General features: G+C 47.8%; 1 pseudogene; it reads left to right on the forward strand.

The window, feature by feature from the left end:
* LOC147958179 (uncharacterized) overlaps positions 1 to 15,361 on the forward strand; it is a 54,898-nt pseudogene that overhangs the window by 11,171 nt on the left and 28,366 nt on the right.

The raw sequence follows: 15,361 nt of genomic DNA on the forward strand, positions 1-15,361 counted from the left end.
AGAGAGGCGAGGAAGAAGGGGAAGAAGAGGGAGAAGAAGAGGAGAGGAAGAAGAGGAAGTCTTCTCCTCTATTCTTTCTTCTCTTCTTTTTTCTTCTTCTTCTTCCTCTTTATTTTATCGGGAACGAGGGTCGTCGAGAGGGTCGCCGAGCGGTAGAGGAGAAACCCTAAATAGAAAGTATCGTTGATGTGAGATACATGTACCGTCGGTGTCGGACACTACATCCACATCCCACAAGTGGCGCGGGCTTCGACGCCCACGTCACTTGTGGGACGTGGATGTAGTGTCCGACACCGAAGGCCACATGTATCTCACACCCACGATACTTGCTAGCTATTTAGGGTTTCCTCTACCGAAAAGAAGAGGAGAAATAAATAAGAAGAAGAAAAAAGAAGAAAAAGAAGAGGAGAAGAAGAAAGGAACAGTGGAGAAGAAGAGAAAATAGAATATATTCTATTTTCTCTTCTTCTCCACTATTCCTTTCTTCTTCTCCTCTTTTTTTTCTTCTTTTTTTTCCTATAGGGTCGAGGGTTCCAGCAGGGTCGTCTAGGGGTCAAGGGTTCCAGGGTCGTCGAGGGTTCGAGGGGTCGAGGATCGCCGAGGGGTCGAGAGAGGTTTCCTAGTGTCAAAGTATTGAAGAAATCCATGCCTTCGTCATTAGCCGGAAGTAACCAGGGCATGTTGGTACGAAGTTCTGCAAAGTTGTTCTGGAATGGAGTCCCGGATAGAATAATCCGCCTTTTGGTACGAATTCAGCAAAGGCCTTCCAAATAGCGATATTCGGAAGGCTCTTGCTGAACTTTGTACCAAAAAGCGAATTATCCTATCTGGGACTCCGTTCCAGAACAACTTTGAAGAGCTTCGTACCATCATGCACATGTTGCTTTCGCCTAATGATGAAGACATGGTTTTGTTGTATCCTTTGACACTAGGCAACCTCCCGACCCCTCGGCGATCCTCTCGAACATGAGAGGAAGAAGAGGGTCGTCTAGGGATCGAGGGTTCGAGGGTCGTCGAGGGTTCGAGGGGTCGAGGATCGCCGAGGGGTCGAGAGAGGTTTCCTAGTGTCAAAGTATTGAAGAAATCCATGCCTTCATCATTAGCCGGAAGTAACCAGGGCATGTTGGTACGAAGTTCTGCAAAGTTGTTTTGGAATGGAGTCCCGGATAGAATAATCCGCCTTTTGGTACGAATTCAGCAAAGGCCTTCCAAATAGCGATATTCGGAAGGGTCTTGCTGAACTTTGTACCAAAAAGCGAATTATCCTATCTGGGACTCCGTTCCAGAACAACTTTGAAGAGCGTCGTACCATCATGCACATGTTACTTTCGCCTAATGATGAAGACATGGTTTTGTTGAATCCTTTGACACTAGGCAACCTCCCGACCCCTCGGCGATCCTCTCGAACATGAGAGGAAGAAGAGGGTCGTCTAGGAGTCGAGGGTTCGAGGGTTCTTCTCCTCTATTCTTTCTTCTCCTCTTTTTTTTCTTCTTCTTCCTCTTTTTTCTATCGGGAACGAGGGTCGTCGAGGGACATAGATGTAGTGTCATCGTTGTCGATATATATACCCCCTCCCGATAGCTTACTATGATTAGGTAGCTAGTTCTACGTTTGGCACTAATATATCCATCTGTCATGTTTGAATAATAATTGCCATGTTGTAAATATTTTTAGAAACTATGGACACCGCCCTAGACGAAGCAACAAAAGAAGCATTGTTGAGGGACATAATCGCAGAAGGAAGTGATGACATCTCGTTGTTTCTCAACGAAACCGATGGTCTGGAAGGAGAGGGTGAACAAGCTGGCTACGGTGACCTAATGCCGGTGCAAGAAGAACATGAGGACGGCTCCGGTGACCCAATGCCGGTGCAAGGAGACCGTGATGACGGCTCCGGTGACCGAACCGAGTCCGGCCAGGTATATATATTAGTTAAGCCTATGCTGACTAGCTGATTGATGCATTCATTGTTTTGGTATGTACACATATTAATTAAGTCTTTGTTCTTTTTTCTAGCCCTCCGGATCGAGCACAACTTCGGTAAAGAGACGAGGCCCGAAGAAAAAGTTGAGCTCGGATGAAAAGTTTGAGATCATAGCAATCGCGCCCGACGGCCAACCTATTGAACCCCTCCGGACAAAGAGCGCATTTGTTGCTCAGTGCGGGGTTCTGGTTAGGGACAAGATCCCGATAAGCATCCAGCAATGGTTTAAGCCGGCTACAGAAGACCCTGAGGTCTCTTATGTCAATGATATGCAGAAAAATGATCTTTGGACTGAGCTGAAGTCAAATTTCACCCTACCGCCTAAGGATAATCCAGAGAACCCAGTTAAAGAGAAATTAATCAAGTCTTTTGCCCTGAAGAGGATGGCAGAACTATTCAGGAGGTGGAAGAAAGAGCTGAATAAGTTTGTCGAAAATAATGAGACACCAGAATTCAAGGGCAGATATGAGAAGATCAGAGATCACTGGCCCGCATTTGTGGCCCACAAGACATCGGAAAAGAGTCAGAAGATGTCGGCGACAAACAAGCAAAATGCTGCGAAGAAGAAGCTTCACCATCGCACGGGGTCAGGTGGCTACCTCGTAGCCCGGCCTAAGTGGTCCAAGACTGAGAATGATCTGGTTCATAAAGGGATCGAACCAGAGACAATTAACTGGCCAGACCATTGCCGGACTTGGTTCTTCGGGGCTGGCGGAACCCTGGACCCTGTAACAGGGAAGTGCATTTGGACAAACGATCAAATGGACATACCAGTCAGTAAGCTTAAGCAGTATATTGAAGCAGCGCAGGAAGGGACGTTCTTTCCAGACAGAGAGAACGACGAGCTCACAATGGCCCTCGGGAATCCTGAGCACCCTGGACGGACACGAGGCACGCCAGGCTCCATTCCGTGGAAGGTTGGGTTTCCGGACGCAGGCGTTTACAAATCCCATGAGAGGAGGAAAAAAGTGCAGCAGAACCAAATGCAGGCGCTGCAAGCAAGGGTAGACGCGATAGAGGAACGAGAAGCAAATCGCAGCAAACGTACTGCCGAAGCCTCCCCCGAAGCTACCCCGCCATCTCAGCGCAGAAGCAGCGTGGCTTCGACCGAGCTGCTTCAGCCGGAGCATGCCTTGACGGCTCCTGCCAGCTATCCCGTGGATGCTATAATGGAGTCTCAAAATTGCCACCTTATGATGCAATGGATGAATTTGAAGGTCAAGGCAGCTGTTGGCTCTGTTTATCCTACGGAACCCGGCGCAACTTTTCACTGCCGGCCGATTCCAGAAGGATATGCTAGGGTGATGGTGGATGAGATAACGGAGGGATTTGAGGACCTCCAGCTTGACCACCCTACCGGTGAAGGGGAGACTCGGCTGGGGTCTGCTCTGAAGACTCCATGCCTATGGCGGAAGGAGCTCATCAACCTTCCGAACTGGACGCCACCGCCTCCTCCTCCTCCTCCGGCGAGTCAGGGCACTCCGCCTCCACCGCCTCCTCCTCCGGCGAGTGACGATCAGGGCCCTCGGCCGGCTCCTTCTCCGGCGCGTGGCGGCACTCCGCCTCCTCCGCCTGCGCCGACGCGCCCGAGCAGCTAGCCTCCTCCTTCTCCGCCTCGTCAGCAAGGGCAGAAGAGACCTGCCGCCGCTCCAGCTGCTCCGGTGCGTCGTAGTCCTTCTCCTCCGCCTCTTAAGCAAGTAAAGAAGACAACCGCTACGTCTGCTCGGTCGGCGTCTAGCAGTACAACCAGAGGCGGGAGGACATACAGATTCGGTCCTTCTCTGAAGACTCCAGAGAAGTTACCATACGAGAGGACCCAGGAGGAGAACACCGAGATCGCGCGAGAAGAAGTGAAGAAATTCTTTGAAGGGGTGAAAGCAAAGAAACATCCACCTCCGGAGGAGAAGGTAGATCGGGTGAAAGTGAAGCGCACTCTGGCTGCCCTGACAAAACCACCGAAGTCTGATCCGCCGAAAGGAAACTATGACCGCATTATTGGAAAGGAATTTGCCGAAGCGGAGCGATCGGGAAGTACTGTCAGTGATCAAAGGCTGAAAGAACGACGAGCTGGGAAACAAATTGCCCAGCTCGGCGAACAAGCCAAGCAATCGTGGCCCCCGCTCAAGGTGCCTAGCCACAACGTCGCTAATGATCCGAGGATGGTGCCCGGTTATAGCAATCTTGCAGATTACCTGCCCGACGAAGTACATTATGAACCCATGGACGTGCAGATACAAAGATACAAGTACGGGAAGCCTCTCGTCAAAGATGAAAGATCTCTATCAACGATGATGCGAAGATTGCATGATTGGTACTTGAAAATCTGCAGAGACTCTGGGGGGAGGAGTACTTTGTATGTGAAAGTTAAAAAGGAGCATGACCTCGTTGGAATTGATCTGTTGCCTGTTCCATTTGAGGAGTTCTATCAGTTTTTCAATCAATTGGCCCTCGATAAAACAACGGTCGCCTGCTACTGTCTGTAAGTTGTACTACTTCTGTCATTAAGTTTCTCTATATAGCTTAGCTCTTTCATTTGCATGTATTTATAATCATCCTCACTATATTATGCAGATTGAAGATCGCCGAATTGAAGAAAAGACAAGTCGGTGATATTGGGTTCATTAACACATATCTCATAGATGCAACTGAGGTTAAACTTCATGCCGCAGCTACCGAAGCCAACTTGCTACGATCGTTCGTAATAAATCAAAACAAAGATATAATACTCTTTCCTTACAACTTCAGGTGAGTGTTACTGTCTTGTGCGTATTCGGTTTCCCTTATATATTAGTCAAGGTTATAGTAATGTAATTTATGAGTTATGCATGTGTGTGCAGTTTCCACTATATTCTCCTAGAGATTAAGCTTGAGCAGGGAGTAGTAACCGTCTTAGACTCTAAACGAAAAGATCCCCAGGACTATGCAGACATGACTCAAATACTCCAGAAGTAAGTTAAATCGATCATTATCCACCATATCAGCAACTTTGTTCATTTCCTAATATCAAGTAATTGTTTTCTTTGTCCGGCAGGGTTTGGAGAAAATTCACCAAAACAGTTTCGGGACTGCCGAAGGAGCTGGAATTTAGACACCTGAAAGTAAGTACTATAGTAGCATGTTCCGCGCATCTCCTAGTGATTCAAGCTCTAGTTTCATCAATACCATTTAGCATTCTTGCTTATTAGTTTGATTGACCTCTATTTCTTGTAAAGTGGTTGTGGCAGGAACAATGGAATGATTTCTGTGGATACTACATCTGCGAGTCCATCCGCCACACGACCTGTGAGCGGGGCGGGTACTCTAACGAACAATATGAAGTACGTAAATAACAACATTCACAATTTTATTTTATTACCATCATTTGTGTTGAGTTTCATTCATTCATATATATATATATATGTATTGACCCCCTTCTTCAAATTAGATGTTTCGGAAGCGGGATGAACTCCTAGCACCAGCTCGCATGCGAGCAATTCAAGAGGAATTGGCGGCATTCTTTCTTGACCACGTGATCCCTGAAGACGGAGAATTCTATGTGGACCCTGGGTCCGTATGATTATATTTGTAAGAGATAATTATTGTATATATGTAGCCGGTAGTGTCAGATAGATATACGAGAACTTGTTGTTCGACCAATCTCTCGGAGAAGGAGAGGTGGTCGATATCACTTCTCTCTGTATGCATATATGTTCATGATGATCTTCTGTTTCCTTGGTTTGCTTACTAGCTAGCCAGCGTGTCTAGTCCTCTCTATACGTATGTATAGTACGTAGCGTCGACCAAGCACGGACATAAGAGAGGACACTTCTCTCTATTAATTATAGCTAGCTAACACAATATATGAAACACCTAAATTAACCCCCCCAAACCCCCAACCCCCCCCCTTTCAAAAAAAAAACAAAAACCCCAGCCATAGAAATGCTGACACGTGGATGCCTATTGGTCCCGGTTGGTGCCACCAACCGGAACCAAAGGGTCTCTTGACTGGGCTCTGCGCACTGCCCACGTGGAGGGCCTTTAGTCCCGGTTCTGGATTGAACCGGGACTAAAGGGGGGAGGTATTAGTATCGACACTTTAGTCCCGGTTCCGGAACCGGGACTAAAGGCCCTTACGAACCGGGACTATAGGCCCTTTTTCTACCAGTGCCTCTAGTCAACCATATCGATCCTTTCAATTGGTATCAGAGCCTCGTCTCTTTATTAAGGACTTTACCGTCCAAAGAGTATGGTTGATACCGTAGACGGTGTGGAGGAACACTCCGGTGTGAATCCGACCTCGTCTACGGGCGATGGGGGAACCTCGGTCTCTCATGAGGAGTTCAATGTGGCCTTGGAGACATTGAAAACCTCCATGACGACCGAAGTTGAAAGCATGTTTACTAAATTTCTTGAGGGGCTTAAACTATCCACCGCACCGTTGAAAGTGGGTGACCCCACCGACAAGGTGACGGATGCTATCCCCGACAAGGGGGAAGCTAGTAGTGAAAAGGCTCCTTCTTCTAGTGGTAAAAATGGCACCGGCATCTTTGCTCATGTGGAACCACCACTTGTTTATGGTGGACCGGTTCCTTCCACTCATTTGAATCATGCCGGTCCGCCGCCTAAGATTGTGATAAATGAGGACTTTGATTCTTGGGTTTACCGCTTTAAACGCCATTTAAATCATGTCAACACTAACCTTTGGAGAATCATTGAAGAAGGTTTCTATCCGCATGATCCAAGCAACTTTACTCCTCGAGAAGCCGCGGACAATCAATTCAATGAGAATGCTCTCTTCATCATTCAAGATGCAATTCCACCCGAAGACCTACCTCATCTTCGTCCCTTCGCCTTGACCAAAGATGCATGGCATTGTGTTATCTCTCTCTACTGGGGAAGCGCAAGCATTCAATGCTCCAACTATGAAGTGGTGCAAGATGAGGCCGATGAGTTTGCAATGAAAGAAGATGAAGAACCTCGTGAGCTTTATCGGAGAGTAACCAAACTCGCGGTCTCACTACGAGATCATGGGAGCAAGGACACGGATGACAATTGAATCAAGCGCAAATTCCTCAAGGCAATGATGCCCTATCACAAGGCCATGTCCTCCGTCATTCGTCAAAGACCGGACTTCCACACTTTGACCTCAAGCGAAGTGTTGGATGAGTTTGTGGCCATGAACATTTTGGACAAGACCGCCGACAATGCGGTGCTTCGTTCTCAAAGGGCAAAGAAGCCTAACCTTGCTTTGAAGGCCAAGCTCACCATTGAAGAAGAAGAAGAGGAAGAAGAGGAGAGCAACCCCGAAGATACGAAGTATGCGTATCATGAACACATGGCACTTGCTTCAAGGCAATTTTGTTGCAAGAAAAACTCGAGGCCAAAATTTAGCAAAAACAACTCAAGTGGCACGAAGGGCAAGCAACGTGTAAGGACTTGCTACAATTGTGGCAACGTGAGTCATTTTGTCGCGGAGTGCCCGTATGAGAAGAGGGAAGACAATGGTGGCAAGCTCATCCGAAAGGACAAGGCCAAGTCGTTCCCCAACAAGAGCAACTTCACCAAGAAGACTCCTCCCAAGGCATTGGTGGTACAAGAAGAGTATAATGAGGATGATGACGATGATGAAAGTGATGAGTCAGTTGCCATGGCCTCCGTTGCCATTGCGACGACTCCACGGGTGTCTCTCTTCGACTCACCCAATGAGAGCATCACCGCCAAGTTCCTCATGGCTAAAGCCACCAACAAGGTAACCTTCAACATCAAAACTACCATCATTAATCATCCTTCTCCGACGGATAGCATTAATGAACTTGAGGAAGCTAATGTGGAGGCTAATGAGTTTGAGGCCTTTTTGGGCAAACTCAAGGGAAAATCCAAGAAGCACTTTGTTGCTCTCTTGGAACAACTTGGTGAAGCCAATGACATGATCGAGGCTCACGAAAACACCATCACTAAGATGGAAGGGCATAGTCGTGACTATGCCGATGAGATTTCGGATCTTTCCAATGCTCTTGAGGAAGAGCGTTGTCTTCGTTTGGCTCTTGAGGAGTCACACAACGTTGATCATGCTAAGTTAAAGAAAGATTATGATCATGTCCTCATTGTTTCTCATGTGCTAAACTCCGAGAAGGCTGAACTTGAGGTTGATTTTGCTAGACTCAAAGAGGAGTTTGATCTACTTGACAAGGCTCACAAGGTCTTGAAGGGTGCTCATGCTAGCCTCAAAGAGTCGCATGATCAACTTCAAGTAAAGCTAACCAAGGAAAAAGCCACTTTCCCTCGTATGATGTTAATTGATAATGCAAATGCTACTAACCCGTGTTGTGAGCATGTGCATCTCATTGAGGAGAACGCTAAGCTAAAGGGGCAACTTGAGAGAGGTCTTGTGACTTGCATACAAGGCAAGAAGAACCTCAACGATCTCTTGATCAACCAAAAGGGAGTTGTGGCCAAGGAAGGGGTTGGGTACGTGCCCGACTCCAAGAACAAGAAGAAGAATGACAAGACCAAACGACCTCCTCCTCTCATGCAAACCTTTGTGAAGGAGGGAGAGAGTGCCTCCGAGGAGAAGAAGAAGAACATTGCAAAGGGCGGCAATGTCAAGAAGGGCAATGCCACCCCTCCCAACAAAGCCGGCGATTTTAATCCTTCTTATGTGTTATGTCGTGCTAGTGATGGGCATGTTTATGCCAAATTTGTTGGTTCTCTTCATGAATACATTGAATGGTCTATTTGGGTTCCAAAGACCCTTGTTACTAACATCAAAGGACCCATTACAAAATGGGTACCTAAAACCAAGCATTGATCTCTTGTAGGTGTTTTCTTCCGGTGGGGGATCATGGTTGCTCGATAGCGGAGCTACAAATCATATGACCGGAAGCAAGGACTTGATGGTGGACGTGCACAAGGTTCCATCTATGCCCACCAATGTCGAGTGGGGTGACGCCTCATCTTCTAAGGTATTGGGACTTGGCAAGGTGGTCATCTCTCATGATCTCACAATCGAGAAGGTCATGCTTGTTGAGTCCCTTGCATACAATTTACTTTCCATTTGTCAACTTGCAATCATGGGCTTTGCCACTTTCTTTGATATCGATACCGTGGCCCTCTTGTGGAGCAAGACTCTTAAAGTAGCCTTTGTTGGGCATGTCGAGAACGGTCTATATGTGATTAACTTCTCGGAGCAACCCACTAAGACCGCGACGTGCCTAATGGCTAAAGTTGTTGTGGGATGGCTTTGGCATCGCCGTTTAGCCCACGTCAATATGAGATCTTTGCAAAGTCTCCTTAAGGGGGACCATGTCCGTGGACTAACGAATGTTAGTTTTGCTAAAGATCGTGCTTGCAATGCTTGTATCAAAGGAAAGCTACATGAGAAGGCTCACCCTCCCACGACTATCATTTATTCAAAGAGGCCTTTGGAGCTCCTTCACATGGATCTCTTTGGGCCTCCATCCTTCGATAGTCTTGGAGGTAGGAAGTATTGCTTGGTGATTGTGGATGACTACTCAAGGTACACGTGGGTGTATTTCTTCAAGAGGAAGAGCGAGACCCAACAAACCGTCATTGACTTTGCAAATGAAGCACAACGTCAATACAATGCAAAGATCTTGACAATAAGAAGTGACAACAACACCGAGTTCAAGAACTACACCTTGGATGAGTTTCTTAATTAGTGATGAGGGGATCAAGCATAAATATTCCGCACCTTACACCCCTCAACAAAACGGTGTTGCGGAGAGGAAGAACCGGACGTTGATGGATGCGTCAAGGACCATGATGGCGGAGTTCAAGTCTCCGTACAACTTTTGGGCCGAAGCCATCAACACCGCGTGTCATGCATCCAATCGGCTCTACCTCCGCAAGGGCTTGAACAAGACTCCATATGAGATACTCACCGATAACAAGCCCAACCTCAAGTACTTCCGGGTGTTTGGGTGTAAGTGTTTCATTCTCAAGAAAGGTGTTCGGTTGTCTAAATTTGAGGCTAGAGCTTATGAGGGCATATTTGTTGGTTATGCTACAAACTCTCATGCTTACCGTGTCCTCAATAAATCCACGGGACTTATTGAGGAGACGTGTAACGTGGAGTTTGATGAGAATAACGACTCCCAAGTGGAGCAAAGTGGCACTTGTGATGTAGGTGATGAAATTCCTCCCCAAGCCATAATAAGAATGGGTGTTGGCTTTATCCTACGCATTGAGGAACCCCTTGTGGCCGAAGGAGAAGGACAAAGCTCCACTCAAGCGGAGCCATCACCAACCCAAGGCCCACACGCTTCCGAAGGACAACATGAAGGCCCTCATCCTCAAGAACATGACCAAGGGCAAGATCACGCTCAAGACGGTGTTGACCCATCAAGTGATGCCCAAGGTCAAGTTCTCTCCTCCGAGCAAGTTCAAGAACAAGAACAAGCTCAAGACGACGCTCAAGATGATCAAGTGACCACTCCTCGTATCACCCCCGAGGAGGAATTAGAGCGCCGTGCCGCCAAGGTTGCTTCCAAGGTCTCCACCAAGGATCATCTCATGACGAATGTGCTTGGAAGCTTACGAAAGGGGGTAAGCACTCGTAGACAATTAGCAAATTATTGTGAGCATCATGCGTTTGTCTCTTGTGTGGAACCCGACAAGGTCTATGAGGCGCTAGAAGATCTGGATTGGCTCAATGCCATGCATGAAGAACTCAACAACTTCGAGCGCAACAAAGTGTGGAGATTGGTGCCAAGACCGACGGGGAACCACAATGTCATCGGAACCAAGTGGATATTTAAAAACAAGCAAGATGCCCATGGGATTATCAATCGCAACAAGGATTGTTTGGTAGCACAAGGCTACTCCCAAGTCGAGGGTATCGACTACGGTGAATCCTTTGCTCCCGTTGCTCGTCTTGAATCTATTCGCATGTTGATTGCCTTTGCTTCTCATCATAACTTTAAGTTACAAAAAATGGATGTGAAGAGTGCTTTTCTTAATGGTCCCATTAATGAATTGGTTTATGTCAAGCAACCCCCCGGGTTTGAGGATCCCTACTTTCCCGATCATGTGTATCAACTCGATAAGGCACTCTATGGCCTTAAACAAGCCCCACGTGCGTGGTATGACCACCTTACCGAGTTGTTACAAGACCGTGGTTTTGAAGTTGGGCTAATCGACCCCACTCTTTTTACTAAGAAGGTCAAAGGGGAGTTGTTTGTGTGCCAATTATATGTTGATTATATTATCTTTGGTTCCCCTAACAAAGCTTTCAATGAGGAATTTGCCGCTCTCATGACCTCAAAGTTCGAGATGTCTTCCATGGGAGAGTTGAAGTTCTTTCTAGGGTTCGAAGTGAAGAAAAGAAGAGAAGGAACCTTCATCAATCAAGCCAAATATACTCAAGACATGCTCAAAAGATTCAAGCTAAGTGATGTCAAGCCGGCTTCCAATCCCATGCCCACCAAGTGCCAACTTGACATAGATCCCAATGGTAAAGCAGTGGATCAAAAGGTATATCGCTCCATGATAGGTTCCTTGCTTTACCTTTGTGCATCTAGACCGGATATCATGTTGAGTATGGAAATTTGTGCACGTTTTCAAGCCGCACCTAAGGAAAGTCACTATGTGGCGGTCAAACGAATCTTTCGATATTTAGCTCATACCCCAAACTTTGGCCTATGGTACCCAAGAGGAGCAAACTTCAAGCTTGTAGGGTATTCGGATTCCGTTTGGGCGGGAGACAAAGTGGATAGGAAGTCCACTTCCGGAGGGTGCCAATTTCTTGGTTGCTCTTTGGTAAGTTGGTCTTCCAAAAAGCAAAGTTGTGTGTCTCTCTCGTCCACTGAAGCGGAGTATGTGGCGGCCGGTAGTTGTTGTGCACTACTCTTATGGATGAGGCAAACTTTAAAGGATTACGGTGTCATTTGTGACAAAGTGCCTCTTTGGTGTGACAATGAAAGTGCCATCAAGATCTCTCTCAACCCGGTGCAACACTTCAAGATGAAGCATATTGAGATTCGGTATCACTTCATCCGGGATCACATTAGGCGAGGAGAGATCGAGCTCAACTATGTCAACACTCATGATAACCTTGCAGATATCTTCACGAAGCCCTTGGATAAAGCAAGATTTCACGAGTTAAGGCATGAGCTAAATATCATTGATTCGAGCAATGTTGCTTGAACCCTTGCACACCCCACCATACTCAACGTGTTGTCCTATTTAGATGTAGGCATGGACATAGGGGGAGTGATGTTCTCTCAATGAACTCTCCCTCCCCCCATTATGCATAAATTGATCAAGTCTTTCACATTAGCCATGTTTGATGGTACTTGTGCTTCAAAGACGAGTTTTGGTCATGGACCCAAGGATAATTCTTCGCGGTGCCATACCAATTGACTCAAACATAGGTGGCTACGGCCACCGCCCTCTCTTTGGAGAGGTGGTGTCTCGTGGTTGTTTCGTTTGTCGTGTGCCTTTCTGGCTTTGTGTGTTGCGTGGTCTTGGGGTGTCATGTTGGCTCGGAGTGTTTGTGCAAAGATCCAGTTTTTCGTGTGCTCGAAACATGCATCTTCTTGGGCTCACGGTACTACCGCGTCTGGCCACAGTACTACCGCTTTAGGAGGCACGGTACTACCGCGCCACAATACGGTACTACCGCTCAGGTGCGGTACTTCGGAAGTACCGCGCCGGGCGGTACTACCGTGTCGGGGCACAGTACTACCGCGTTGTCGAGGGAGCGTGAGGGTTATGACTCGGGCAGGGGAGTTCCAACTCCCCATACCCATTCATTTGTCTCTCTCCCCACGTCTCTCTCTCTCTCGCTCAAGAACGACGCTGGAGGCCCTTGCCGGATCTCCGTCTCCGGCCACTCTCCTCGGATTCCGGCCGGTGGGATCGTTCCCCACCACTTCCTCTTTCCATGGACCAAGGTTTTTCCCCAAATCCCTCTTTTTCTTGGCTGTTCTCTTGCTTCTAGGTTTTTGGGGAGAAACTTGTTCTTGAGATTTTAGGCCAAATCTATGCAAGAGCAGGATGTAGGAGAGTCGTGATGCGTAGGAATCATACTTGATATGCTGTCTTGTGGTAGCTTTGTCCAACCGTAGTACCGCCGTGGTTTCGCGGGCTTTTCTCAGATTTGAACCTGTTCAGATCTGACGCGGTGCGGTACTACCGTGTCTGATGTGCGGTACTACCGCCCGTCAGGTGCGGTACTACCGTACTAGCTCGTGCGGTACTACCGCTCAACAGACGCGTTACTACCGCGCTAGCCGAGGCGCTAAGGTCATACTACCGCTCCTAGATCCGGTACTACCGTGACCTTGCACGGTACTACCACGTCTAAGAGGAGTACTACTATCTTAGCTTCGCAGCACTTGGCAGTACAACAATTATCTTCCGTAAGCAAAGGGGCTTTCAACGAGATAGGGAGCTGTACAATTTCACCCGTGGGTGGGGCTGGCTCACAATACAACAATTATCGCTACTGATTCCAGATAGAATGTTGATACCGGTGGAAAAGCACTTCTTTCTATGTATAGGGCAGTGAACTAAAAAAAGTGTCCTTTCTCGATACATAACATTGTATAAGTCAACCCAAGTCGCTTCTTCATCTCCGGGAATCCGGTAAGGTACTTTTGGAACACCAATGGGCATATTAGATTAATATTATTATATTATAGTAAGAAAACTACACTTTAATATATAAACATAAGAATGGAAGAGAAAGAAAGAACCTGAGAAGAGCTTAGTTGGAACTCTTTACCGGGATCATAGGGGCTATGCTCCCCTCTCTCTGTCTCAGTCCCAGCCAACGGCATAGCAACACCTACTCTTCCTTCTGATGTAGCCTTCCTGGATCCATAATTTGGCTTCCTCGTTTATTGTTTCTCTCTCTAGGCATTTATCATGTGTGCTTTCTGCTTGTTTCTCTTGCTTTGTTGTGGTCTTTGCATTAATCCCTCTTGGCTGTTGTGGGTGTTTTGCGTTCTTGTGTCTCAGGTGGTGGCTCTCGCCGTTCCAATCCCAGTCGTGACACTGGCTCCAAGCGTCTGCACAACCCCCAAGATGAAGCCCCAGAGGGCTCCAATGCCCCCAAGCGCAATGTCAAGACCACTGCCAGCAAGTAAAAGGAACCTGCTAAGGGCATGGACGAGATTTCTGTCTCTAAGTATGTCGAACGCCGGAGGATCAATCCCTATGTGACTCCTCAGGCTATGCTCAGAGGCACCGAGATGTTTTGGAACAAGCAACAGGTTCTCATCTATCTGGATGTGATCAAGAGCAAGCAGAATACCTTCGTGGATGTCAAGTGGATAGACATGCATCACATGCGGAAGGACAAGTTTCGTGACTATTTTGGAGAGGCTCTGGACTTGGTGGAGCAGTTTGCTATTGAGCCGGTGATCTCTTTTCACCATGACTATGACCCTGAGCTCATCTGTCAGTCCTTTGCCTCAGTGTACTTTCATCCCGGGGAGGAGCGGAGGATGACCTGGATGACCAACGGCCGTCAGCTGTCTGCTACATGGAAAGAGTTCATGGATCTGTTGCACATTCCTGATGACGGGCTTCACACCCCCATTGGTGTTCGCCCCCATGCCAACTCTGAGTCTACCAACAAGAACCTGCTTCAGCCTTTCCTTGTTGAGAAGGTGCTCCCCAATGGCAAGTCTTGGGTGTTAAACTCCTTTCTGGATATCATGCATCGCATCTTCCGCAACACTCTGTTCCCACGCATTGGCGACAAGGACAAGGTCCATGCATATCTAGTAGACATGTTGCTCCTGTGTGCAGAGGCACGTTCTTCTCAGACTCAGCCACTTGATGTCTCTCACATCATGTGGTGTGAGCTTCGGTTTGCGGTGTTCACTCGCAAGGTACCTATCTATGGACCGTACCTGTTTCTGCTGCTCTCCACCACTTGGGAGAAGATGTACCCGGGTGATGAGTTCCTTGCTCTAGACTGGATTCGCCATGAGTCCATCAGCCTCCGCGTCAAGCCCAACTGGGCCAACACCACTACCCGTGCTGAGGCCTCTTCTGCTAGGAGGGCTGCTGGTGAGGAGGAGGCTGCTGCTGAGACTGTTGCTGAGGACCGTGCTGCTAGGTCCACCACTCCTTCCTCTGAGCCGTCATGGGCCAAGAAGCTAAAGGACAAGATGAAGACTCTCTTCTGCATGCAGGCAAAGGGACAGTACAGGGCTCACGTGGCTGACAAGGAGAGTCGCCGCCATGACAAGAAGGTTATGAGGCTCTTTGGAGAGGATGTGTCTGGCGGGTCTGAGGACGTCATCACACCTGAGGATGCCTGGATGTCAAAGCAGGGATACAAGTGGACCAGTTTAGAGGATGACTTCGAGGAGACTATCCCCGCCGCTGAGTCTGACGAGGAGCATGAGGAGCAGTGGGACGAC

Source organism: Triticum urartu, chromosome 7A (assembly GCF_056163025.1).
Source record: "Triticum urartu cultivar PI428250 chromosome 7A, HENAU_Tu73, whole genome shotgun sequence".
Taxonomy (NCBI): Eukaryota; Viridiplantae; Streptophyta; class Magnoliopsida; order Poales; family Poaceae; genus Triticum; species Triticum urartu.